The 27,142-nt window shown below is 34.6% G+C and overlaps 1 pseudogene; it reads left to right on the top strand.

Annotated features, from left to right (window-relative positions):
* Positions 1 to 13,777: 13,777 nt before the first annotated feature.
* LOC120205734 lies at positions 13,778 to 17,385 on the top strand (annotated as a pseudogene).
* Positions 17,386 to 27,142: the final 9,757 nt, after the last annotated feature.

The following is a 27,142-nucleotide window of genomic DNA, read 5'->3' as shown; positions in this document are numbered from 1 at the left end:
ATGCACCAAAAAAATTATGCATTATAATTTACATAATGTCCTTTCATACATACATACATACCAATCTCTTAGCATCCTTCACTCTCTATTTAGCTGCTTCAGTTGTAAACATACTATCATATATTGTTGCAACACGATCTACCATATCCAACACCAACAGATACCAATGTGAATTATGGTAGTTTATTGTGATCATGATCTGCAACAAATTTCACACCCAATTTGACAAAATTCAACATTCTATATCCGAAAACATCATTTGCAATTGGTATGGTGTCTTACCTTCTCACAGTCGGTGAATTTCACATAGTTATCCAATATGAAACCCCAGAAGGTAGAAATACTCTCAACACTTTCTTTGTTGTTGGCATCCAACACATGTTGCTGTAATTACACAACAAACATTATTAATTTACCGTCTATAACACTACTTTTCAACATTTATTAATTTAACTCACCGCTAAGAGGTATGGAAGGTAGCCAATCCTCCGGAGTGACTTTTGAGAATCGTAGCATATTGTCCAGGCGAGCAAATCGATAACCTAACAAAATTAATTACACAATCAGAACATATTCAATAAGTTTTAACATTTTCTACTTTCTACTTACCACACCGCCAACCCATTCCGTAGGCTTCAACGTTGCAACGTCGTATACAGTAGCGAATTGATTTCCCATTGAGATTACAGAATATCTGTATGAATCATTAGGATTAATATGTTGTCATGAAATATTTAAATATCACTCACAAAACAATATATTTCACTTACTCCGATTCTAACTCGCTATTCCATAAATAATCACAAATTGCAGCTTCGATGTCATCAATTCCGCTTGGAATATCCGCTTTTTCAACCTACAATTTTGCATACAAATTTTTGTCACAACAACATAATAAAAATCAAATTAAGTTTTCTTTTATTCAACTTACCTTCTGCTTCTTCTTATGGGGTGCAGGACATTCCGAATCCAAATCTGCTGCTATAACACTCTCCGGTGTATAAATGACATTGACTTCCTTCCTCCTCATTTCTTCCATCTCTTCTTCTTCCTCCTCCCTCTTTTCTTCTTCATATTTTTTCAGTTCATCGTTTTTTTTTCTACATAGCTCTTCATCTCTTTTATTTCACCCTTCAATTGATCTCCTTCATCCAATTATTTATCAACCACCCCCTTCACCCCCGTAAGTTCACTCCTCAATTCCACAACCTCCTTCACCACTTCCTCAAATTTTTCACCCGTCACCATCTTAATATCACCCCTTAACACCCCAACTTCTTTCACCACTTCACCTCTCAACACCTCTACTTCTTTCACCACTCCATCTATTTTTCCTTCCACTACCCCCTTATGCCTCTCAAGTGTATCTTCGACTCTCTCAAGTTTCTCTTCGACTCTTGATTGTCTTTGCATGATTTCAAATTGGATTTTTTTGATATCAGCCAATTCAGACATCAAAATGTCGAAGTTACTACGTTTTCCCTCACCATCGTCCCACTCACCGTCATCCCCCAATACAACCATCCCTCCTTTCTTCTCCTCTGCCTCCTCTACATCCTTGCCAATAACCTTCAAAATTAAATTACAATATTAAGAAATTGATTATATTCTTAATATTATTTAATTACATTTATTACCCTTTCTTGCTTCTTCGCTCTATCTAACTTCAACTTCACCATCACTCTAACCACCTCTTCCTTCCCTCATGCACGGATGCGTGCCACTCCGGTTCTTTCATAAGCCGGCACTGCCTCACAGCCCGACCAAAAATCGAACAGTGCAACCTGCATTTATAATAAAATTTATATTTTTATATAAAAACACAAAAAAGTTCTTCAACTCATTTACCTCTAAGATTGTTATGCACCCTTTGAGGTATCTCTGGTTGCCCTTTTTAAAGGTGATTATTGATTCAATCAATCTCGAATGGATATATTCAGCCCAATTGAATTCACCCTTCAAGCCTTCATCACAAATGAGCTTCATATGTTCTTTGTTCGTTGACGTATTACCCGTTGGACAAAGAAAGATACCGACAAGGTATAATAGAACTCTGGCCTTCAGCTCATCCCCAACGTAAGATCCACTTTTTATTTCCTCTTCAATTTCAGCATATGTCACCTTATGCTTCAAACCATATTTGGAGGCAAGTGCTTTCCAGTCCTTACTCTTACAGACTTATACAACACTTTTGCCTTCATTTTCTACCCCCAATACGGCTGCAGCACATGGGATCCCGAGAGGAAATGAAAAATCACCATATTTAGCAATACATTCAACTGACCCTTCTCCTTAAGGTGTTTAATTAATAAATTCACCCTTTTAATGCTGCATCTTGTCGACACTTCCTACATTTTTTAACAATATATAATGTTATAGTTCTTATATATTTTGTATCAATGTATTTACAAGTTTAATGAATACCTTATTTTCATGTGCTTTCCTCCGTTCTTTGTATTCTTTACTATCATTTGTTGACTGTGTGATGTAAGGTTCCTTTTCAGCATCACTCATTGAATTCCATTTGGACCTCACATCTTTTGTCACCTAATATAAAACATAAACGTTTCTTAATCAATACATTAACACTAAATACTACTCAATGTCAATTTCATTTTACATACCGAACCGCTCTGTATGCCATCTTCCTTCATCCTTTTGCATTCGGCCATACTGTCAACATTTAAAATTTGTAATCAATTTAAAGTTTATCGATACTTTAATCCAATTACCATTTCAACAATAATAACAAAAAGACATTGATACTTACTAGAAGTACATATATCCACCCTTGGGTTGCTTTCGAGTCTCGGCCTCAATTTCAAAGTCATCTGCTCCACCAACAATTTTCCAACCCATTGACTCCATTTTTCCTTCATATATCAGTTTACGCAAATCAAATTATTTTGTTACATACACTTTATTCAATATACAAATATAGATAACTACTCTTGTGGTAAAACGGTTTTCTTCAAAAGAATTTGAATGGCCACACCAAAATGTGTCGGCACATTTATACAACCTATAATATCATTTTCTACCTATAATATTTAATAAAGTATCGACATTATATTTTTCCTTAAATATCACTTTCTACCTGCAATCGTTCCCAAATGCTTCTTTACTCCAAAACCCCAAACAACACATAAAAACCCTATCGCGATTACTGTAATAATAAAAAATTAGGGTTTCGACAACATACTTTTCGATTCGACTGCAGCAACAAACAAACAAACTTCGCTTTAGAAATGCCTTCTGAAATGCAGCAACAAACAAACAAACTTCGCTTTAGAAACGCCTTCTGAAATGCAGCAACAATTATGCTTCGATTTCAAAAACTCGTCCGTTCTATCTATTTTCAGAGGAGATTTAGCTTATATTTTGATCGGATATGTTATTTATATTTAATCGATACAAATACAAAAGTGTCGATACTTTTATGTCAGGTGTCGATACTTTCGAAAGGATAATTACCTATTTCTTTGAAAGTGTCGATAATTTATTACACGTACTTACGAAAGTATCGACACTTTCAATATATCCGGTATCATTTTACCGGTTTTATCATTTTGATATCGGTTTTATCATATTTTTACCTGTTATATCGTTGTGGATCGATATATTTTTTTAAAGTATCGAAACATTATAGGCGCTAAAACTGCTTCTCTTTTAAATTCATAAAGTGTCGATCCTTATATAAAGTATCGACACTTTCAATATATCCGGTAACGTTTTACCGGTTTTATCATTTGTAACCGGTTTTATCATATTTTTACCTGGTATATCGTTTTGGATCGATACATTTTTAAAAGTATCGACACTTTATAGGATTTAAAACTGCTTCTCTTTTAAATTCACGAAGTGTCGATCCTTATATTAAAGTACCGACACTTTAAATGTATCCGGTAGCGCTTTACCGGTTTATCATTTCTATACCGGTTTTGTCATAGTTTTACATGTATCGTTTTGGATCGACACATTTTTTATTTGGATCGACACGAACCGGTAGCACAATTTTTTATATTTCTTCATGACTTAGACCTACTTTTTACGTAGGACACTTTTATAAAAATGATATATACTTTTTTTAAAGTTATGTAATTTATGTTTCAATTTTTTTTAATAGTGTTTCATGTTTTCCACCTACAATGTTAATTTAATAATTTCATTTACACAAAAAATTATTTGATTTTTTGATATTTTATAAAATTATTTAGAATTTAAATTTAACAATTAACCAAATATAATAAATATGTTTTCCACAGTGAAATAAGTATGAACACTTTTATAAAAATGATATATATTTTTTTTAAAGTTATGTAATTTACGTTTCAATTTTTTTTAATAGTGTTTCATGTTTTCCACCTACAATATTAATTTAATAATTTCATTTACACACAAAATTATTGATTGTTTTGATATTTTATAAAATATTATTAGAATTTAAATTTAACAATATTAACCAAAGGTAATAATAATATATTTTCACAGTGAAATAAGTATGGACACTTTTATAAAAAGGATAGATACTTTAAATATAACATGTAAAATATGACAAAACCAGATATCATTATGACAAAACCAGTAAATTTACTTGATATGTTAAAAGTGGACACTTTTATAAAAAGGATAGATACTTACCGATAACCAAAGTTTACCGGTTACCAAATTTTTTAATAGTTTTCATATTTTCTACCTAAAACATTATTAGTTGTCAACATAATAGGTACCGCTAAACCGAATTTATTAAATACATTTTAATGTATCCGGTACTGCCATATATTAACCGTATATTAACCCGCCTTTCCTGAAACAATCCCATTTTTAAATCATTCGGATCTGTGAATGATTGATATTTAGGTTGTACTATTTAACATATAGGGCCTATAAGTTAGGTTAAGGTGTAATTGTACAATCAATACCACTTGGGACCACTACTCTTATTCTCCATAAAACAAGTTTCCTTACTAATGGAACCAGCTGACCACATTATCTAATTGAGTAAAATTCAATTTTATTTTAAAAATTAACTTTTTTTTACTTAAATTAACTTTGAGTTATAATTTCATAAATTCGACTCGATTAGAAAAAATTTAGATTCAAATTGAGTTGTAAAATACAAATCGAATAACTCAAAATTTTATATTAATTTTTAAGTTTGAGTTTAGTCTCTTTACTTATATATATCTCACAAATGAAGAAATATATGTATTATATATGATTATAAAAAATCTTTTTAAATTGAAATCAAATAATATCATAATATTATAAATATTTACAATTAAATTTAAATAAAAAATAAAAAATTTACAATTGAAATCTTTTTAAAGTAAACTTCGAGTTATAAAATACAGCTCATCAACTCGAATAACTTGAAATTTTTTTATTCAACTCGACTCGATCGAACGTTCACCCTTAACACCACCATGCTTAAGCTTTTATAATACCACCTATAAAACATACCATGTAAGCTTTAAATCCATTTTTTCTCCTTTTTTTTTCCTTTTAATTTTAAATTTTATCCCTTTATTTTACCAAAATTAAAAATGAATCTTATATTACTTTATAAAAATTAAAAAATATTCTAATTAAATAATAACATTAATCTTCATTAAATCCTTGATTTGAAATTTTATAATTAATAATGCAACCCTAAACCCCAATAACCCCCGTCTCCCTAAGAAGCAGCGCCGTCGTGATGAAGATCCGCCGGTGATCCTATCCCACTCTCCTCGCCTTCTGCTATGACTATAGATACTGCTTCGCCCCTTGATTCCACTGGTCTGAAACCTTCTGTTCGTATAAGGATGCTCTCGCCGGTGAAAACGGGACCACTGTTGATGATGATCTATTCCCTTGATGATGAGACATCAAACTCAATGATGAGGATATACGTTGGTGTTACGATGGAATCCCATTCATGATTTCTCCCCGAAAGTTCACGCTCTTACCTAAAGAGCATGTAATTCACCCTAGTTCTCAAAACCCTACGGCGAAAAGTGGGTTATACTACTCTTTACAATAGACTTCTCACAAACTGGAAACCTGTAAAACCAATCAAGTTAATCGACATTGAGAATGACTTCTTCCTAGTCAAATTCTCTTCTGGGCTGGACTATACCACGGTGCTTACGGACAATCCCTGGACTATTTTTGGGCACTACATATCGGTGGAACCTTGGTCTGAAGACATTAATCCAACACAATCCTCCCTAGCCGTATAATGGCGTGGGTTTGTCTCTCTGGTTTACCAATCACTTGGTATAAAAGAAGTATGATCGAAGCATTGGAACTCGTATCGGATCCGTGGTCAAGATCGATTACCAAACTGATAATGGTCGTCATGGTCGTTTTACCCGCATGGCAATCAAATAACCTCAAGCAACCATTGATCTCGAAAATAAATATTAATGGGCGCATTCAAATCATTGAATATGAGTCGCTCCCAATGGATTTCTTCAAGTACAGTTTTTACGGACATAGTGACCAATGTACTCATAATCCACAGCAAGATAACGTCCCTGCTAGTGCTTCACATGGATAGGCCTCTACTCCACATGTTCAGGACACATCTGAAACTGTATGGTCAATGGATTTTGATGGACAAATTTAGGAAGCGCACTGCTAAACCCTCGACAACTCCTATTAATCGTGCTGCCGAAGACCACATTAATACTTCCCGGTATAACCCATTTATGTTGAGAATGATTCTGATGTTTTGCTTGATACTGCCATAGTGCAAAAAAATCCTCCTTTGCCAGATTCCAGCACCCATATCTCTCCGCAGACTCATGTGGTACGGAATCAACATGAACCTACTAGCACTGAAAATGCAGGTGATCCAATAAACATAATGGTTCTTCCAAGGCTAAGGGTAAGAACCCCTGATGACCCGAAAGAACTCTCCTCCCATTCTTGGCCAGAGGAACTTAAATATCATGCCAAAAAAGATCACCTCCAATGATGCTTCCTCTAGTGGTGCACCCAAGGACTGGGCTTCTATTTCGAGACTCCCCAGGTCCTCGTCTTGCCTCCTTCTACTACAGGTTCTGAGGTTTATTTCAATAATGTTTCATGGGCCTATTGGCCATGGTCGAATGATTTGGCCTCTCAGCTCCTCCTTGGCCAGATTTTATCCATGTCTATCAACTTTTTTCTGGAATACCCAAGGTTGTGGAGTCATAATTTTGTACGTGTGACACGACAATATTGATAACTCCGTAAAATGACTATTTTTAAGGTCTTTTTCACTTAAGTTATTATTTTTCTAATGGTTCATTTAGGTCATTTTAGAAGCATGTAGCTGCAATAATTGCATTTGTGGTGGTTGTGTTTATTTTATTTTGTTAAGGTGTTTTATGAGGATGAATGTGTGGTTTTTAGTGATGTGCAGGAAATAACAAGCAAAGGGTGAGCTAGGAAAGAATTCTGTGGCATCAAACGTTGCTGAAGTAGAATGAAATGCCTTGGCATTTCTAGCGCAGAAAATGATAAAAATATTTTTATAAAAGGACAGCTGGCAAGGCACATGTCTGATGGTTTGCAAACGCCTGTTGGGGACCACTTCCACCTATAGAGATAGACCTCACACATAAGGAGTGACTCTAGGGGTATGATGGGTATTTTGAATGCAAAAAACCAAAGAATACCTTAGATATTTTTATTATTTAAAGACACCACATAGGAAAGAGATAAAGAGGTTACACACCATCTAGAAATCTTCGTTTCTTCATTATATTTTAGTGATTTTCCTCTATTAACGAGCTCTAAGGAGTGACGAGCTAAGCATCCAAGATGAGCTAGCAAGCTAAAGCGGTTCGTGGTGGTCGAGGAGAGCTCCGACAGTGCATGTCGAAGGGTTTCCCCCTTCCCCTATGCAATTATTTCTCATTTGATTTGGGTTGCAAGGAACTAAGGATTCTATGATTTATTTCATGGATTATTTGAACCCCACCATGAACTAGCTTATTTGGTGAAAGTTCACTATAACATCCTCATACCGGGTTAGTGACTAAATTAGGTTTCAAAATTTGGTGATTTAAATTAGAATAATTGAGTGGTTTAAAGACTTATATGAGAAATTAGGTGTAAGATCAAATTGGAAAAATGTGGAATGAAAGGATAGTATGGTCATTTGCAGAGAAAAGAAAAATATAATAATAATATATGGTATATAGATACACGTGGAGGAAGGAAATAAAGTTCAGAGGTTTCCAGAGTTCTCTTTTTTTCTTCTTCACGTGTGAAGCCAAGCAAATGTGAGTTTTCTCTTGAGCTGATTATGTGTTGAAATTTAAGTTTAGTTTTGATTATTAGATGCAAAAGTAAGATTAAGGAAAGATTAATTTGCTTTTAAAACAACAAGATGAAGAGTTTATGAGGATTTAAAGATTTGGAATTTTTGAATGAAATATCGAAACAAGTTTATATGAGAATTGGAAGTTGAATTTGACTGTCCGAACTTGATTAAAGGAATGAAGGTTTAGAATCACAATTATCATATGGGAATTGAGTGAAATTCTTAAATTCTATGTGGAGGAATGGGTTTTGAAGTGTAAGAGATATTGAATGGGTATTAATTAGTTTAAATAAGTGTATGAGAGTTAAGAACATGAAAGGGATGAAATATGAAGCATTTGAGTTTGTTTTGAGTAGAATTTCGGGATTTAAAATGAATTCTGAGCTATGTGCATCGTGCACATCAAGGTGTACCGATGCATCAAGGTAATCTCTAGAAATTGTTCAGTGTGTATCGAGCACAAGAAGTGAGTCGATGCACCTATTAAAATGGAAACATCGAATGCAATTGGTGCATCGATGCATAAGGATTACATCGATGCATCCCCTTAAAATGAAACATCGAAGGTGATTTGTGCATCGATGCACGGGTACTGCATCGATGCACATGCTAACGAATGCATCGATGCACTGTTGAATGCATCGATGCACTTCAAGAGAATAGAATAAACATTTATTTGGTCTAAGAATGATAGATTAGAGTATATTAATTGGATACTGATATGTATCAATGTATTATTATGTAGTTATTGAACGTGACTTTGCTTCAAAGTAATCGAAGGGTTAGAATTGATTCAATTCAAACAAGGCTAAGGTGAGTGCATATGCATAACATGATTATGTTAGTATATTCAGTTCTAGACTTGCGATAAGTCTAGATTTAATCTTGATACATGATTCATTCAATATATTAAAGATGATATGAACTCAACCATATGCATTATGGGATATACTATGCAGATTGTGGTAAGTCTATTTTCCATATTAGACTTATATGAAGTATGTGTCATATGGATTAAATGAGTACGAGATATCTATATAGGTATATGAAGGTGTGTGATGTGTTTTTTATGGTTTATATGTATGAATGAGCATATGTATTGACATGTTACAGTATATATATATTATATGAGTTGTGTAAATAGGTAGATAAATGTGTTAAATATGTGAAATAGTTAAAATGATCAATGATTTCATAAGAATATGAAAATAAAAAGTATGGAAAGGACAAGAAAGATATGAAATATATAGCATAAAATATGAATCATATGAGGGGTGACATGAATTATATGAAAAATAAACTACGTGATTACAATATATGAAATATGCTAGTGTGATGGGACCTAGGAACTAGTATACGTGATATTATATATATATATATATATATACTTATTATAAGTTATTGGATGAAAAATGAACAGAGATAAAAGAGATGAAGGATAATACTATAGGAGTATGATAAAAACATAAATAATGACATGTATGTATGTATGGAATGGTTATGAAAAGGTATAGGTGATAATTATCATATGAACATATGATAAGAGCTATAGGAAAAAAAAATGTGATATGATGTTGAATATGTAATAAGGTAGGCAATGCCATGATATGAGTTATGAGAACTGTAGGTTAGTTGGCATGCCAAGAGTCAAGACACCTATGTCTTTCGAGACATATGGACAATATACTATGTTCTAAGGAACATATGGATAGTTTACCTAGGTTCTTCGGGACCTATGGATAGTTACCGAGGATCTTTATGACCTCTGGATAGTTACGAGGATCTTTATGACCTCTGGATAGTTACCGAGGATCTTTATGACCTCTGGATAGGTCCTTCGGAACATTCATTGTGGTGACAGCATACGTGTGCACAACCTCATAATACTCGTATACCTTGGGTTCTCAATAATGTATATGGGCTTAAATAGGACATAATGAGGATGTATATAATTTATCTTAATATGGTATTATTATGATTTATATTGGCTCATATGTGGTATAATAAATGATGGTATGATAGTATAATTGCGTTTGGATAGTAGACAACATGTTATATTTTAGTAATTCTTTATTATGTAATTATGCCTCACTAAGTGTATGACTTAGCGTGTAAGTGTTTTTATACGTAGGTTTCGAAGAGCAGGAGAATCAAGAATAGGAATTTGCAGATCAACATATCTCCACTCAGCGATCAGATCAGAAGTAAAGTCACAGTAGGTATTTTGTTATATGTAGTGTGTTGGCATGTAAGAAAAGTGTTAGTTACAAATGCTCTGATTAGTTTTGTCTTGTTTTGGGTTAACTCGTGTACAATGACAATGTTATTTTAAAAAAAGTTTTAAATTTCATTGGTTTTCGTTAAAAGTATAAAGTTTGAAAAGTCAATGTGATACCTCAGACTTGTATCCGAGTTGGATACGGGTTGAGGGTATTACATTCACTATGGATGTTTAAGTTATTTCTTTAATGGATAGTTGTTCTTTTTCTATGATTTTATTTGTTTTGTTTATTGTGCTTAATGTCTTAAGGTTGTAGGAGCTATGAGAGTAGCCATTCCTTAGGAAAATACTCATTGTTCGAGAAAACTAAGTAACCCATCTTTAGTGTTCGAGATAAACTAAGGAGGATCAACATAAGAAAAGGGTTTTAGATAGTAACTAAGCTAATCTCCCTTAAACATAAGGTTAAGATTTCAATCGACTAAAAGAAGTAGTGTTCGGTCGAGAGGGTAGATGTTAGTGTGAATACTGAATGATATTGCTGTGAGATATTATGTTGCATTGATAGGATCCCTGCAATTGCTAACGCCAATAGGTATTGCCATGGCATTCTCAACTTGTTGAGCTGTTGATTAGAGATAGCATAGGGCACATTTAGTAAACTTTGTCGGGCAAGTAAAACATAGAAGTGAGATCATCATAAGAAGTTAGACTTAAGTTTCCCAAGTGATTCATATCTTTCATTCCCATAGTAGCTTGTTGTGCGAGGATTATCAAGTCATCTTATTCGATTTCAATATCTACATTTTGTTTTGCCTTTACATTTTTACTTTATTTCACAACACACACTTTACTTTACCATGACATTTCCATCTATTTTTCCATTACATCTCCATTTGTTGCCACATCACACTATCATTCCATCCCCACCAACATACATTTCATTTTGTCTCGGCATCTTTTATTGGTACATGCCATCACACTGACTATACTTAGATTAAGTAGTTTTGCTTTGGTTAAACTCGTAAATTTCCATCAATCCCTGTGGAGACGATACTCACTCATCATTATATTACTTGTTTCATTGTGTATACTTTCACATATTTCACGTCCATATTTAGTACTCATAAAATGCGAACAAGTTTTTGGCGACGTTGCCAGGGATTGGCAACGTGAAGTTAATTAGTTTTTCCAAAGCATTTTATTTTTGCTTCTTTATTTTTTTATAATTTACTTGATATTTACTTTATTCTTTTTCAAGCTTATTTTGTTTATGCCTACAAGACATTTTGACAAACCACTGAACCAATTGAACCTGAGATTGAAAGACTTTTTACACAAAGAAGACGTGCTTAACGCTCGAGAAATCATGTATCAAATTGGGAACCAGGGCATTGGTTAAGATGAAGGCAATCAGAATGCCGAGGCATTCCAAAATGTTGGGCCTATTGATAGGCCTCGTGTTATTCGTGATCTTTTGAATCCTTTGCTGGATGATATGAATTCTGGAATTGTGGCACCCGAAATCCGAGCAGCCCATTTTGAGCTCAAACAAGTCATGTTTAGTATGTTGAATTCCATAGGGCAGTTTGGGGGCATGCCAACTGAAGATACAGGCATAGTCATAACTTTTTGGAGGTTTGTGATTATTTCCTCCAAGAAGGAGTGCATGAGGATGTGCCGAAGTTAAAGTTATTTCCATACTCTTTGCGTGACCGAGCAAGGGCTTGGTTGAGTTGCTTTCTATCCGGTTCGATGGAATCATGGGTCGATCTTTACAAAATTTTTCTATTGTGCTATAACCCACACGAGCATGAACACTCAACAAAGGAATGATATAGCATCATTTCGCCAGGGCGACGACGAATCTATGTATAAAAGTTGGAATCGTTACAAGAGTTTGCTTCGAAAATGTTCTAATCATGGTTTTCAAGATTGGAATCAGTAGTTATTGTCTACAATGGAGTCAATGCCAACGAGGATGATGCTTGATAAAATGATTGTTATTCCAAACATGTATAAACATATTCGTGGATCATAAAATACTTTAAAATGATAAAAATTCCTATTTGCCATGGGCTGCAGTGTAAGTCAAGTTTATCTGCGAGTCATAAACAAAATGATTATGAAAATAATTAAAGTGGTTTATCATGTGCCCTTGCTAATATAAAACGATTTTCTAATAATCAAATGTTTCATGGAGAAAAAAGAAATCCACGGAATTATATATATATATATTCAGTACTGTTAAATCTCAAAATTAATGTAACATGTACGTGTGTGTATATTATAAATATTTATGACTTTCTTTTGTGTAGATGAAAGTAAATTTCTTCAATGATTTTCTAACTAGTTGACCAGAAATGAGTCTGAAAGCTTATAGTTACAGAATCTGATGGTCCCATTTTCGGCGAGTAAATCAAATATATCTGACAAAAAAAAAACTTTGAAAAAGGAGACGTTTCAGTGAGTGGCTTGTGTAGGTTTCATAAAAGGAAGAAAGAAAAGAAGTTGAAATTTCAGTTAGTGCATCCCATTGCCCAGTTTATAAGGCCCCTTCATTTTCTCTGTAAACAAACACAAAACTTTGAGAATGATTTTCCCATTATTTTTCTACAATTATAAACATTAACAAAATTTATGTAATCGGAATCTCAAAACACAAGCTACCGGGAAAACTTAAGAAGACAACCCTTTTTGTAATCTTCAAAAATCACCTCTTCTTTGTCAATCAAACTAGAATCCATAATATTCTACTTTTTCTGTAGCTCTAAATCCAATCACCTTTCCTTGTTTCTGATACCATTCTCTCTATATATCTTCCATCATTTTTGTGTTTCATGTTTGTTCTCGACTCATCTACATTGTTTGCTTCTTCACCTGATGGTGATCTATATATTCTAATCAAGGTGTTTTTTGTTGATCTTGTACAACTGGGTAGTCTTTAATTTTGGTGTATTTGTTGAAAAAAGTGGGTTTCGAGTGATTCTACAGCAGTTTATGATGGATCTTGAAGGTGAAGGTGTTATCCCCCCAAAGGGTCCAATCAAGGTAAGACAAGTCGCAATAATTTCTTCTTTTGTATTGTTACTCTCTTCAGAATCAGCTTCTCGTTCATGATTTATATATATATATATATTTTTTCAGAATAAGGAATCATGGAAGACAGTGTAAGTTTAGCTTATCAAGTTTGGGTGTTGTTATGGAGATTAAGTACTTCCCCTTATATGTATACAAAAGTTTTTCGCTGAGGATATTCATCACTCTGATACGAATGAAGAGATTTTGGGGTTTTATCATTTGTGTTCTGGACATTGACATTGATGCCATTACTGAAATATGTATTTATTGTGCTCAGAGCCGATGATAATGGTGAAGGTGGAACTTTTGCTTTATATTCATTGCTCTGCAGGCATGCCAGGGTGTCTTCTTTGCCTAATTGTCAGCTTGCAGATGAGGAATTATCAGAGTACAAAAAGGATGGGATGGCATCGAATAACAGGAGCCTTTTGGGTTCAAGTTTGAAATCAACTTTAGAAAAACACAAAATATTGCAGAGGCTGTTGCTTGTATTGGCTTTGATTGGAACTTGCATGGTCATTGGAGATGGGGTTCTCACACCTGCAATTTCTGGTATATTTTCAAAAATAAAAATCTGGGTTTCATTCATTTTTCTTGGGTTTTATACATACTTGAAATAACTGGGAAATTTCTGGGTTTCTGCAGTTTTTTCAGCAGTTTCAGGTCTGGAGCTTTCCATGTCCAAAGAACAACATCGATGTAAGTCCTTAAATCAGAAGCCTAATTCTCTTATTTCCACTGCAGCATTTGCATATTTTGTTTGCAATGATGATGAAGTATCGATTATCTTTATTTCGTTGATGTGCACAAGGATGATTAAGAGGTTATCAAAATTGTGATAAGTTTCTGCATTAAAGTGGGGTCCCTTATAAGCTTCCTTGCTAATAAAACACCATTCACCATCAACTTTAATAAATTATGCTTAAATACAAAATAATGTGAAAAGTCAGGTTGATTAGTATGTAAATAAAGTAAAGGTGAAACATGTGGTTAAGAAAGAAGTTTCAAATTTATTAATCAGAAAGATTATGGAAATGTGTCAATTTTCATATGTTACTCTGTCGTTATAAGGCCATGAAAAGGTATGTTTGGTAAAGGAAAAGAGGGGGGAAAAACACTACAGAGGTTAGGTCACTCAGATTTATAAATCATATTTTATGTCCATATTTGAATGTGTGTGTGTTTCATTCATTAATCTATTTAGAAAATTCAACCTGAAAACCATGACTGAAAATCGCCATGAGAGATTAATCGTCATGCCTGAATCACTTTCTAATTGACTGCCACCATTCAGTATGTGGTCAAATAATCTACTTTTGGATGATATATGAACACTTTGATTTCCATCTATTTAACAGCATCATATATGGTTTAATGTAATTTATTTCGAAAGCTCAAACTCAAAGCATTGCTTATGTGCTTTATTATTCTGTTCCCTCAGAGTTTATATGATTCTGCAGATGTTGAAGTCCCAGCAGCTTGTGCCATTCTGATATTCTAATTTGCCCTCCAACATTATGGGACACATCGAGTAGGGTTCTTATTCGCACCAGTGGTGATAACATGGCTTCTATGCATTAGTGCCATTGGGGTTTACAATATTTTCCATTGAATCCCCATGTTTACAAGCTCTCTCCCCTTATTACATGTATAAGTTCTTGAAGAAGACCCAAAAGGGTGGCTGGATGTCACTTGGTGGGATCCTCCTTTGCATAACAGGTAGAAAATCGTATGAAAACTACATCTTGGAATGTGAATTTCGTGTCGGATATGAGGGTATCCAATATCCGAACATGTCTGATGTATGGTTGTTGTACATGGGTTCTAATGTTGCTCTTGTTATTGTTTCAGGCTCTGAAGCCATGTTTGCTGATCTTGGACACTTTTCACAGTTGTCTATCAAGGTAACTTGCATAATATTTCCATGTTTTAATTTCATAAATGCTAATATTGGTTGTTATTTCCCTAACTAAGTGCAACTTTCCTGCAGATTGCTTTCACCTTCATTGTTTATCCTTCTCTAATACTTGCATATATGGGACAAGCTGCTTACCTTTCGAGACATCACGTTCTCGAAACTGACTACCGCATTGGATTCTATGTTTCTGTACCAGAGAAAATAAGATGGCCTGTTCTGGTTATAGCCATTTTTGCTGCAGTTGTGGGAAGTCAAGCCATCATTACTGGAACATTCCCAATCATCAAACAATGTTCTGCTTTGGGCTGTTTCCCAAGGGTCAAAATCATCCACACATCATCCAAAATCCATGGCCAGATTTACATCCCAGAGATCAACTGGACTTTAATGCTGTTATGTTTGGCGGTGACCATTGGATTTCGAGACACGAACGGATGGGAAATGCATCAGGTATCATCCTCTACGGATTTTATTTGCTCTTGAGAGTTCATAATCATTATTGTCATTGTTCTTACAGCATTTACTTATTACATTGACAGGTTTGGCCGTTATAACAGTTATGCTGGTTACAACATGTTTAATGTCTCTGGTGATTGTCTTATGCTGGCATAAAAGTGTTTTCCTAGCAATATTGTTTATATTCTTCTTTGGCTCCATTGAAGCACTGTATTTCTCAGCATCTCTTATCAAGTTCCTTGAAGGGGCTTGGGTTCCCATTGCACTTGCTTTGATATTTTCAGCCATAATGTATGTTTGGCACTACGGCACACTCAAGAAATATGAGTTTGATGTTCAGAATAAGGTCTCTATCAACTGGCTCCTTGCTCTAGGTCCGACTATCGGTATCGTTCGGGTCCGAGGCATTGGGCTTATACATACCGAGCTTGTTTCTGGAATTCCTGCTATTTTCTCTCACTTTGTCACTAACCTCCCTGCATTCCACCAAGTTGCGGTGTTTCTTTGCATTAAATCAGTTCCAGTACCACATGTGAGTCCTGAGGAAAGGTTCCTAGTAGGAAGAGTTGGTCCAAAGGAATACCGGCTCTATCGATGTATAGCACGTTATGGATATCGAGACATTCACAGAGATGATATCGAGTTTGAGAAAGATCTTATTTGTAGTATTGCAGAATTTATCAGATCAGAGAGACCTGAATTTGATATTCTAACAATAGACTCTGAAAATGACGAAAAAATGACAGTTATCGGGACATCATCATTGAAGTTTAGGTGTAAGAATGCATGAAGATGGTGATGAGGATTCGTCTGAGATTGTATGCACTTCGGAGGTAAAGGTGACAAAGTCCTCTGAGAGGCTGAGGAAGCGAGTGAGGTTTGTTGTCCCGGAAAGTCCGCGGATCGAAAACGAGGCGAAGGAGGAATTGCGGGAACTGATGGAAGCAAGGGAGGCAGGAATGGCATTCATACTGGGCCATTCATATGTAAGAGCAAAGAAAGGGTCAAGTTTGATGAAGAAAATTGTAATAAATTTGGGATATGATTTCCTAAGAAGAAACTCTAGAGGACCAACTTATGCCTTGAACATTCCTCAAGCATCTACACTAGAGGTTGGGATGGTCTACCTGGTATAAAATAATTTTATTACCTACTTATATCGAGATCTGCACTTGATTCGTATTGTTCATTTCGACCCGAAAGTGTCATGGTTGATGATGCCTCACACCTTGCAGATTGGGTATGGATATTTACACACGAGTCTCTGTATTCCATCATTTTCTTTCTTCCACTCTTGTTGTATATGATAGAACATAGCTTTTTACTCTATAGAAGGTAATTTGGTTGCAGATGATAAGGGATCATAGTTCATAATGCGAGGACTGTCATAGTTTGATAGTTTAATCTTCTGAACCTGTTTTTACTCGGATTTTTAGTTTTTTTCCCTATATATTACTCGTCAATGTCCCTCCGAACATCATAAATCCAACTATGAGTAACGAACAATCACCATGAATATATGAGTTTCGAGTTCTGATATTTGGATATCATTGTATTAAATTCAACTTGAAAATTACAAAAATTTTGAAATATATTTATTACTTTCTTATGCATCCCATGTGTTTGATATATTCCTATACGAATATGACATACAAACTACATATTGCCCCCAAAGTGGAGGAGTTTATTTTGCACGTTACAAATTCTAAACTTTAAAACTTTCAACGTATAATGGATGTCAATGCCCTTCTCCGCCGTTACTTGGCCCAGAAGAATCCTTGATTCCGAGAAGATTGATACGAAAACTTCGAGTCGAAGTCCCTGCCCTCCTTGACCAGGTTTCACTTAGACACAGTGAAGATGATTTGGAGCTAAAGTACGAGCTTCTAGGGTGAAAACCAGTGCTGTGGCGATCAAGAAAGCAAGAAGGGGAAGAAAAGGGAGGGTTGATTTGAGTTTCATGGCCATGAATGAAAGAGATATATACTCAATGGGTACAAGTTATAGGTTTGGATATTGCAAGCTTGCATGAGGGTGGTTCATGTAGGAAAAGGTGAGAAAAGCTTGGTTTGGACTAGAAACAGTGGAAAAATGTTTTAAGTTCAAACAAGTAGGTAGGAGAAATGCGGTGGAGTTAAGGAAGCAGGAAACGAAATTGATTTGGAGAAAGTTTGACTAGTTGCAAATTAGGAGGGTCAAACTTTGAGCAATTATTTTTGGTATAACCACTAGTATTCGATCTATTGATTGACTATTTCGGATCAAGTATTGCAGAAGCGAGGGTGTTCCTCCCAACCTAGTTTGCTCAATTCACAAACGTCAGGATTTGAACCCCTGATCTTGCTTAAGAGATTCACCATAAAACCATGAAAACTCATCCTTATCATCTTTCAAAGTCAAAAATGAATTATTTTAACTTTGATTTACGAAAATTCCCATGAATTTTCAAAAAATACGTTTTAGTCACTAAATTTCACTGTTTCAGTTAAATCTGAAAAATTGCACAATTCCAAACCAAATTTCTCTGATCTAAAATATTAAAATAATATTTCCCACCATTTTATAACATCCTCAAAATTTTTGTAAAATTCCAATTCGATCTGAATTACCGATTTCTTACCGAACTTTAACCCTTTCTCATTTTTCTTTACTAAAATTCCAAATCCAAAAATATGATTTCCATAAAACCACACTCTTAAGAGTAAACTATCTATTTATGGAATAAAATTCTTTTTAGGAACTTTATCACTTAATTCCCTTAAATTTTCCAAGTTTATACTTTGACCATCAAACTTTCAAAAGTTACATTTTGGTCACTAACCAAAATTTAGGGTATTACAATTCTCCCCTCCTTAAATAAAATTCGTCCTCTAATTTTTAATACGTTTATGATGAAAACATATGAGGATATTGCTTCCTCATGTCCTCTTTTTCCCACGTAGCTTCCTCGACTTTATGATTTTGCCAAAGTACTTTAACAAGGGGAATTGTCTTGCTACGCAATTCTTTGATTCTCGAGCCAAAATCTGCATTAGTTCTTCTTCATACATCAAATCTGGTAAGATCTCAATTTTCTCTGGTGCAATGACATGTGAAGGATCTGATCGATACTTTCTAAGCATCGACACATGAAAAACATTGTGAACTTTATCCAATTCTGGAGGTAATGCTAACTGATACGCCACCGATCCAACTCTCTTTAATATTTCATAAGGTCCAATGAATCTTGGACTTAATTTTCCTTTGCGCCCAAAATGAAACATCTTTATCCAATGTGATACTTTAAGAAAAACTTTATCACCAACATGGAATTCAATCTCTTTTCGCTTCAAATCTGCATAAGACTTCTGACGATCAGCTGCAATCTTGAGATTATCTTGGATTATTCTCACTTTATCCTAAACCTCCTTCAATAAATCAACCAAATTCTAATCTTTTAACTCGAACCAATTTAATGGTGTCCGACACTTTTTCTTGTATAAAGCTTCGTAAGGAGCTATCTTGATGCTAGATTGGTAGCTGTTATTGTAAACAAATTCTGCTAGAGGCAAATACTTTTTCCCAAGATCCTTCGAACTCATTCACACATGCCCTCATCATATCTTCCAATATCTGAATAGTTCGCTCAGACTGAACATCCGTCTGTGGATGAAATGCTGTACTAAAATTCAATAGAGTACCCAATGCTTTATGTAAAGAATTCAAAAATCTTGAAGTGAACCTTGGATACCTGTCAAATATGATTGATACTGGCACTCCATGTAGCCGAACTATCTCCTTGATATACAACTCTGTATATTTATCCAAAGCATAGTCCATTCGCACCGGAATGAAATGTGCCGATTTAGTTAATTAGTCAACTATCACCCAAATAGAATCCTTCTTATTTGATGTCAATGGTAGCCCTGTAACAAAATCCATAGTAACTCTCTCCTACTTTCATTCTGGAATAGAAATTGGTTGTAACAATCCTGAAGGAACTTGATGTTCAGCTTTCACTCGGTGACACATCAGACATGTAGCAACAAACTCAGAAATGCCTCTTTTCATACTCGGCCACCAAAATCGACTCTTTACATCATGATACATCTTGCTCCCACCTGGATGCATAGTCAGTGGACTATAATGTGCCTCAGAAAGAATATCTTTCTTCAACTCATCATTATGTGGAATACATATTCTTCCTCGATAATACAACACCATCTGACTTGACTTCAAAGTCTTTAGTCTCACATTTTACCACTAATGAAATCTTTTCCAAGCATCTGCCATCTTTATTTTTTAGCTCTATTATCCGATCTAAAAGAATCGACTTTATTTTTAATTCAACCGATAGTGTGCCATTTTCTTTCAACAATAGCTGCACATCCATAGCTCACAAAGCTGCAAAAGTTTTCCGACTAAGTGTATCTGCTTCAACATTTGCTTTGCCTGGATGATAATCAATGATCAAATCATAATCCTTTAAAAGTTCTATCCATCTTCTCTGTCGTTGTACCAACATTGGTACTTATGTTAAAATATTCCTTAGAGCTTCAAATCTCTCTTGCCATTTCTCATTCCAAGTAAATGAAACATCCTTTCGTAAAAGCTTGGTCAAAGGAGAAGCAATCATTGAAAAGTTTTTCATAAACCTTCGATAATAACCAGCAAGTCCCAAAAAACTTCGGACCTCTGTAACATTCTTTGGAGGTTTCCACTCCAATATTGCTTGAACTTTCTGAGGATCAACTCTTATGCCTTCTGTTGAGACAACATGACCAAGAAAAGCAAATTTTGATAGCCAAAACTCACACTTTGACAGCTTGGCATATAACTTTTTATCCTTAAGTATTTCGAGTAGAGTACGAAGATGAACATCATGTTCTATCTTTGTCTTTGAGTATACCAGAATGTAATCAATAAAGACCACCACAAATTGATCTAAATAAGGTTGAAATACTCGATTCATCAAATCCATGAATGCTGCTGGAGCATTTGTCAACCCAAACGGCATTACTACGAACTCGTAGTGTCCATACGTGTTCTGAAAGCTATCTTTGGAATATCTTCCTCTTTAATCTTTAATTGGTGATATCCTGATCTAAGATCAATCTTAGAGAAAAAAACTGCTCCCTTAAGTTGATCAAACAAATCATCAATCCTCGGAAGAGGATACTTGTTCTTTATAGTCCTTGTTCAACTGTCGATAATCTATGCACAAACGCATTGATCCATCTTTCTTTTTCACACAACACCGGTGCACCCCAAGGTGAAATACTCAGTCTTATAAATCCTCGATCCAATAGATCTTGCAATTGAGCCTTTAATTCTCTTAACTCTATTGGGACTATTCGATAAGGAGCCATCGAAATAGGTGCTGTTCCTGGGAAGACATCAATCCCAAACTCCAGCTTTCTATCTGGAGGTAATCCAGGTAATTCATCCAGAAACACCTCTGGATACTCTCGTACAGTTGAAATAACTTCTAAATTAACTTCATCAGTTCTGCAATACATTTACTAAAATTGCTTGACATCCCCGTGACAACAATTTCTTCGCAGTAAAAGCTGAAATCACATTGGATAAGGGATTTACTCTTTCTCCAACAAATATTATCTTTGAACCCTTTGTATCTTTTAAAAACAATCTCTTCAAACGACAATATACCCAACCATAGTAGGAAGATAGCCAATCCATGCCTAAGATTATCCCGAATTCCTTAAAAGGCAATTCTAATAGGTTTGCAGAAAATTCTACTCCTTGTATCTTTATCGGACATTCGTTACAAATCCAAAATTTTTTTGCACTATGGCCCAATGGATTGATTGCCACAATATCCCTAGAAATAGGCTCTACAAAAATTCCCCTATCTCTTACCAGTTTTGTACTAATATACGAGTATGTAGAACCGGGATCAATCAATACAAACACAAGTTCATCAAAGAGATAAAAGGTACCTGCTATAATCTCAGGAGCATCTCTGTCATCATCAGTCTTGATGTGATAAACCCTTGCAGTAGTTCTGCCTTCACGATTAGACACAGTCTCAGATGTACCAAGTTTTACTCATTTTTCCACCTTTACCTTTCTGAGGTCCCAATACTGTCTGATCTGGATTTAACTCTGGACAATGCTTTTATAATGACCCGCTTGCCCACAATTATAACATTTTCCTTCAGCAAACCAACATTGACCAGAATGTCTCCTTCCACAAAACTTACATTTTGCAGCCAGACGAAACCCCAAACTTTAAGTACCCACCGAAGTTACCGGTGTCTGTTTGGACTTTCCTCCAGAAAATCCTTTTCTGCCCGTGGATACTGAGGAGGCATAACTTTTCTGCAGTCGACCCTTGTTGCGTTTGGGAAATGATGCAGAGTAAGAGCTTCCAAACCTTTTGTTTGTCTGAGCCTTCTTCGCCTCTATATCTAAAAGGTCAACTTTTTCCATAGCTTTAACCTTGTTTACCGCTTCTTGAAAAGAAGTAAAATGATGAGAAACCAGAATTCTCTTATACTGAGAATCCAATCCAGAAACAAACCTATTAATTCTAGATTTCTCAGTCGGAATAAGCTCCTAAGGAAATCGACTCAGCTTGTGAAATTCACATTCGTACTCATAAACTGTTTTACCGGATTGCTTTAAGTTTAGGAACTGTTGCATCATCTCATTCACAAACACGTCCCCAATATACTTTTCCTTGAATTTCCTCAGTAAGAATTCCCATGTAACCTGCTCAGTGGAAACTCGTGCGATGACTGTATTCCACCACACACTAGCTTGCTCCATCAGTAGAGACACAACCCCTTCCAACTTTCCTTGATCATCACAAGGAATCCTATTGAGCATATTCTCTTGACATCATTTAACCAAAAATTAGCAGCCATCGGATTAGCATCAGAATCATCTCGAAATTCAGGTGCTCTCATCTTCCTTAGTTCTTTCGGAACTGACACTGGGGTTCGACGATTAATAATATTGTCTAGGGCTTGTATAAACAACTCCCGATCTTGAACAAGCATATCATATTGGTTCAAATTAGACAACTCTACATTCTTAACGTATAAGAAAGTTACTTTCGATAATTTTAAAATGAAAGTCTATCACATTTAGTGACACGAATTAAATCGATTTCATTTTTTAAAATTCGGGGGTTGAGAAAAAGACCATTTTCTTTTAATTAAATTTATCTAGAAAAGACTATTAGATCGAATATATGGTATCGTCTCGAGATATATAAATAATTGAACATTCTTAGTCTCATTAAATATCGGTAAAGTAAATAATTAATTACTTGTTTGTTATGCTTATAATTCACTTTATTTTTGCATGTGTTTTCTTGATAAGTTTTCAAAATAAAAACATTCGAATCGATATTGAGAATAGTAATATCTTTTCATTTCGGTTAGAGTAATAAATGACTGCTTTAAGGCATGAAAGGTCATTTATTCTCGATTGGAAATAATTAGATATTATCGTTTTCACTCTTAAAATTATTTTGGGTGTTATTATTTTGAAATTAATGGTGAAATTTAGAATGAAATTTTAATATTTCTTTATTTCAATTGGAGTAAGAATCGATTTCTTCAAGATATGAGATATCGATTCTTCTCGATAGGAAATGTTTAAATATTATCATGTTTTGTCTAAAAATTCAAAGAATGTTATTTTTAGGGGATCTTAAATTAAATTAGACTCGAACTTGTAAATTTCATTGCAAAGACAATTAAATAATCGATTAGGTACCGATATAGAGCGTTGTGGGGGTGCTAATCCTTCCCCACACGTAACCGACTCCGAAATTGAATTTTGGTAACGCAGACCACAAGTTTGTTGTTTTAATTAAAATTAATATTTTATTAAAATGAAAAATACATTTTCGGTGCCCAATCACACCCTAATCAAAGATTGGTGGTGACTCATCGAATCACGTTTTTATCATTAGCCAGTCATCCAAAGAATTATTTTCGAAACGAGACCCCCTTTTCCCCCATAGGAAAAACTATTTCGATAGTTGTATCATCATTTTTCAAAAGAAATAAAGAAGAAGGTATTTTTACCTGAAATTTCATTATAGATCTAAAGGACGACGGTCGGCGCGGTGGCCCCCGTAGGAATCTGGAAACGGGATAAATTTAAAGAACAAAAAAAGAAAAGAAGAATAAGAACATAAGAACAATTGAGAGAAAATGATGAGAGATTTGATCTGTTTTTGAAAGGGGATAAAAATGAATTATGTTTTAAAATTTTGACTTTATACCAACCCGCTTGACCCAATTCATACATAGAGGATCCGTATGTTTCTTTTAGGCAGGGGTGGATAAATCCTTGATGCAATAATCAATTTTTTTGTGTGCTTGCATTTTGGTCCTATTTTATATTTATTTTCTTCTTAATTTTTAGCTCATACAATTGTATCATTTCATTTTAGTCACTATTCAAGTCATTAATATATTTAATTAAATGTTCATGGTTTGAATTATTTTTTATTCTATCCTTGTTTCCAGCTCAATGGTATTTTCTTTCCCTTTTTCTTCGATGGTTACCGCCTATTTTGTATTTATTTCCCATTTATCTCATGTTAGTACGCACTTATGGTTTTTTTCCCATTTAGCTTATCATTTTAGCTACTTTTAGGTTCTAATTCAAATAATAATCCATTCCCTTTAACTTGAATTCATAATTCATAAACTCATTAGTTTAGCCACTAAATTAGTTCAACTTTTAAGTAAGTCATTAGTTTTTTGTCTTCTTTTTAATCTCTTTATTTGGCACATGTGTAGAGTTTTCCTAGGTTATTAATTTTAGTTTATATTATCTTTAGGTAGTATACATGTATTATGTTGTATGATAAAATATTATCAATCTTCTTTCATTTCCTTATTTCACTTTTTCCTTTTATTATTAATTTTTCATGCATTCATAAATTGAATGTATTTATGCCCCTTTTACACATATCTATATTGAATAAAAATATTAGTTATGTTAATATATGTTGCGGAATACGACTATCGGATAGAGCAAAATTGCAACTGATAATTTGAGAAAATAAAAATGAAGATAAAGAAGACACAAATTTTACGTGGAAAACCCCTAAATAATATAGGGTAAAAACCATGGGCAACAGTAGAAGAATTTCACTATGAGAAAATAGGAATTACAACTTCTCTCGCTCTAACAAGGAGAAAACAATAGCAATTCTCTCTTGATAAAAAGGAGAAAATAACTCTCAAGAAAACTCTCTAACTTCTCTAGTATTGGGAGAAAGCTAGAATGATTTGGGATGGTTTGGAAGCTAAATGGGATAGGGCATTTATAGTTGAAACTTAAGGACTAATCTTGTAAATACCCTAAAGTTTAGTGACTAAAGTTACAATTTTACAATTGCCAAATTTTCCAAAATTGCTGCACTGAATTCGGTGCCTACCAATTTTTCTACACTGCACCGATAGTGCAGTCAAACTTTCAACAATCTCCCACTTGAAGATTTGATTAGAACTATCATATCTTCACACTATTCGTTCTACCTTGTACCTTCATGTTGCTTATGTTTCTGACAAGACACAAGAAGATCGACACTAAGTAAATTTATCAGCATTGATCGCTTTCGTCATGAAATCTGCCATGTTGTCTTTGGTATGGATTTTCTACATATATATCATCCCTTCTTCCACCTTTTCATGAATGAAATGGTACTAAACTCGTATGTGCTTTTTCCTTGAATGAAATGCTGGATTCCTTGCTAGATGCAAGGCGCTTTGACTGTCACAAAACAGAGACATACTCTTGATTGTGCCCAAGCTCCTCCAATAGCATCTTCAACCAAATTGCTTCTTTATTGGCTTGTGTAGCTGCTACATATTCTACCTCTATTGTGGATGTAGCCACAACTGACTGCAATTTTGAAACCCAGCTTACAGCTCCACCAACAACTTTGAACACATATCCTGTTGTAGATTTGCTTTATCCAAATCCCCTATATAGTCATAATCGACATACCCATTGATAAGTAAGTTTGATCCTCTATAACATAATGCAATATTTGAGGTCCCTTTGATGTATCTCAGGATCCTCTTTACTATATTCCAATGCTCTTTTCCTGGATTCGCCATGTACCGACTAACCACTCCCACTGCTTTGCAACGTCTGGTCTTGCGCATATCATAGCGAACATCAAATCTCCCACTGTCGATGCATACGGTACTCGAGACATCTCCATCCTCTCTTCTTCACTGCTAGGACTCATACTGGAGGATAATTTGTAGTTAATAGGAAGAGGGGTAAAAATTGGCTTACAATCTTGCATGTTGAATCGTGATAAGATATTCTTCAAGTAATTCTTTTGTGAAAGCCAAATCTTCTTATTACTTTTGTATAAGTGAATTTGCATACCTAGAATCTTGTTTGCTGATCTCAAATCCTTCATTTCAAATTCCCTAGCCAGTTGTGCCTTCAATTCTTCAATATGATCTTTGTTGGGTCCTGCAACCAACATGTCATCCACATACAACAATAATATAACAAAATCGTTATCACCAAACCTCTTGAAATAAGCATAAGGGTCTACATTAAGTCTGTTGTATCCAAAGCACATAATAAAGGAATCAAATCTCTTATACCAACACCTCGGCGTGTGCTTTAGACCGTACAGAGATTTGTTCAACCTGCAAACCAAGTTCTTCTTTTCTTTTTCTTCAAAACCTTTAGGCTAGAGCATATATATCTCTTCTTCAAGATTTCCATGAAGAAAAGGTGTTTTAAAATCTAGATGCTTTAGCTGTAAGTTCAATGTAGCACACATTTCCAAGACTACTCGAACTGTTGTTAGTCGAACCACAAGAGAAAAGATTTCATTTAAATTAATACCTTCTTTTAAAGCATATCCTTTGACCACCAGTCTTGCACGATACCTCTCAACTTTATCGTCACCATTTCACTTGATTTTGAAGACCCATTTGTTACCAATTGGCTTCCTTCCTTGTGGTAGTGGCACAATGTCCCATGTATTATTTTATGAAGGGCTTTAATTTCTTCTTGCATCGCCATCATCCATAGTGAAGCATCTGAGCTGTTTATTGCCTCCTGATATGTTGATGGCTCACCGTCCTCTGTTAAAAGGCAGTATGTAATATTTCCTTCTATAACATAATCTGAGTGCCAATTGGGACGTCTTCTCAAATGATCT

This window comes from Hibiscus syriacus, unplaced genomic scaffold, assembly GCF_006381635.1.
Source record: "Hibiscus syriacus cultivar Baekdansim isolate YM2019G1 unplaced genomic scaffold, ASM638163v2 tig00012840_pilon, whole genome shotgun sequence".
Taxonomy (NCBI): domain Eukaryota; kingdom Viridiplantae; phylum Streptophyta; class Magnoliopsida; order Malvales; family Malvaceae; genus Hibiscus; species Hibiscus syriacus.
This window is presented reverse-complemented; position numbering and strand designations above follow the sequence as displayed.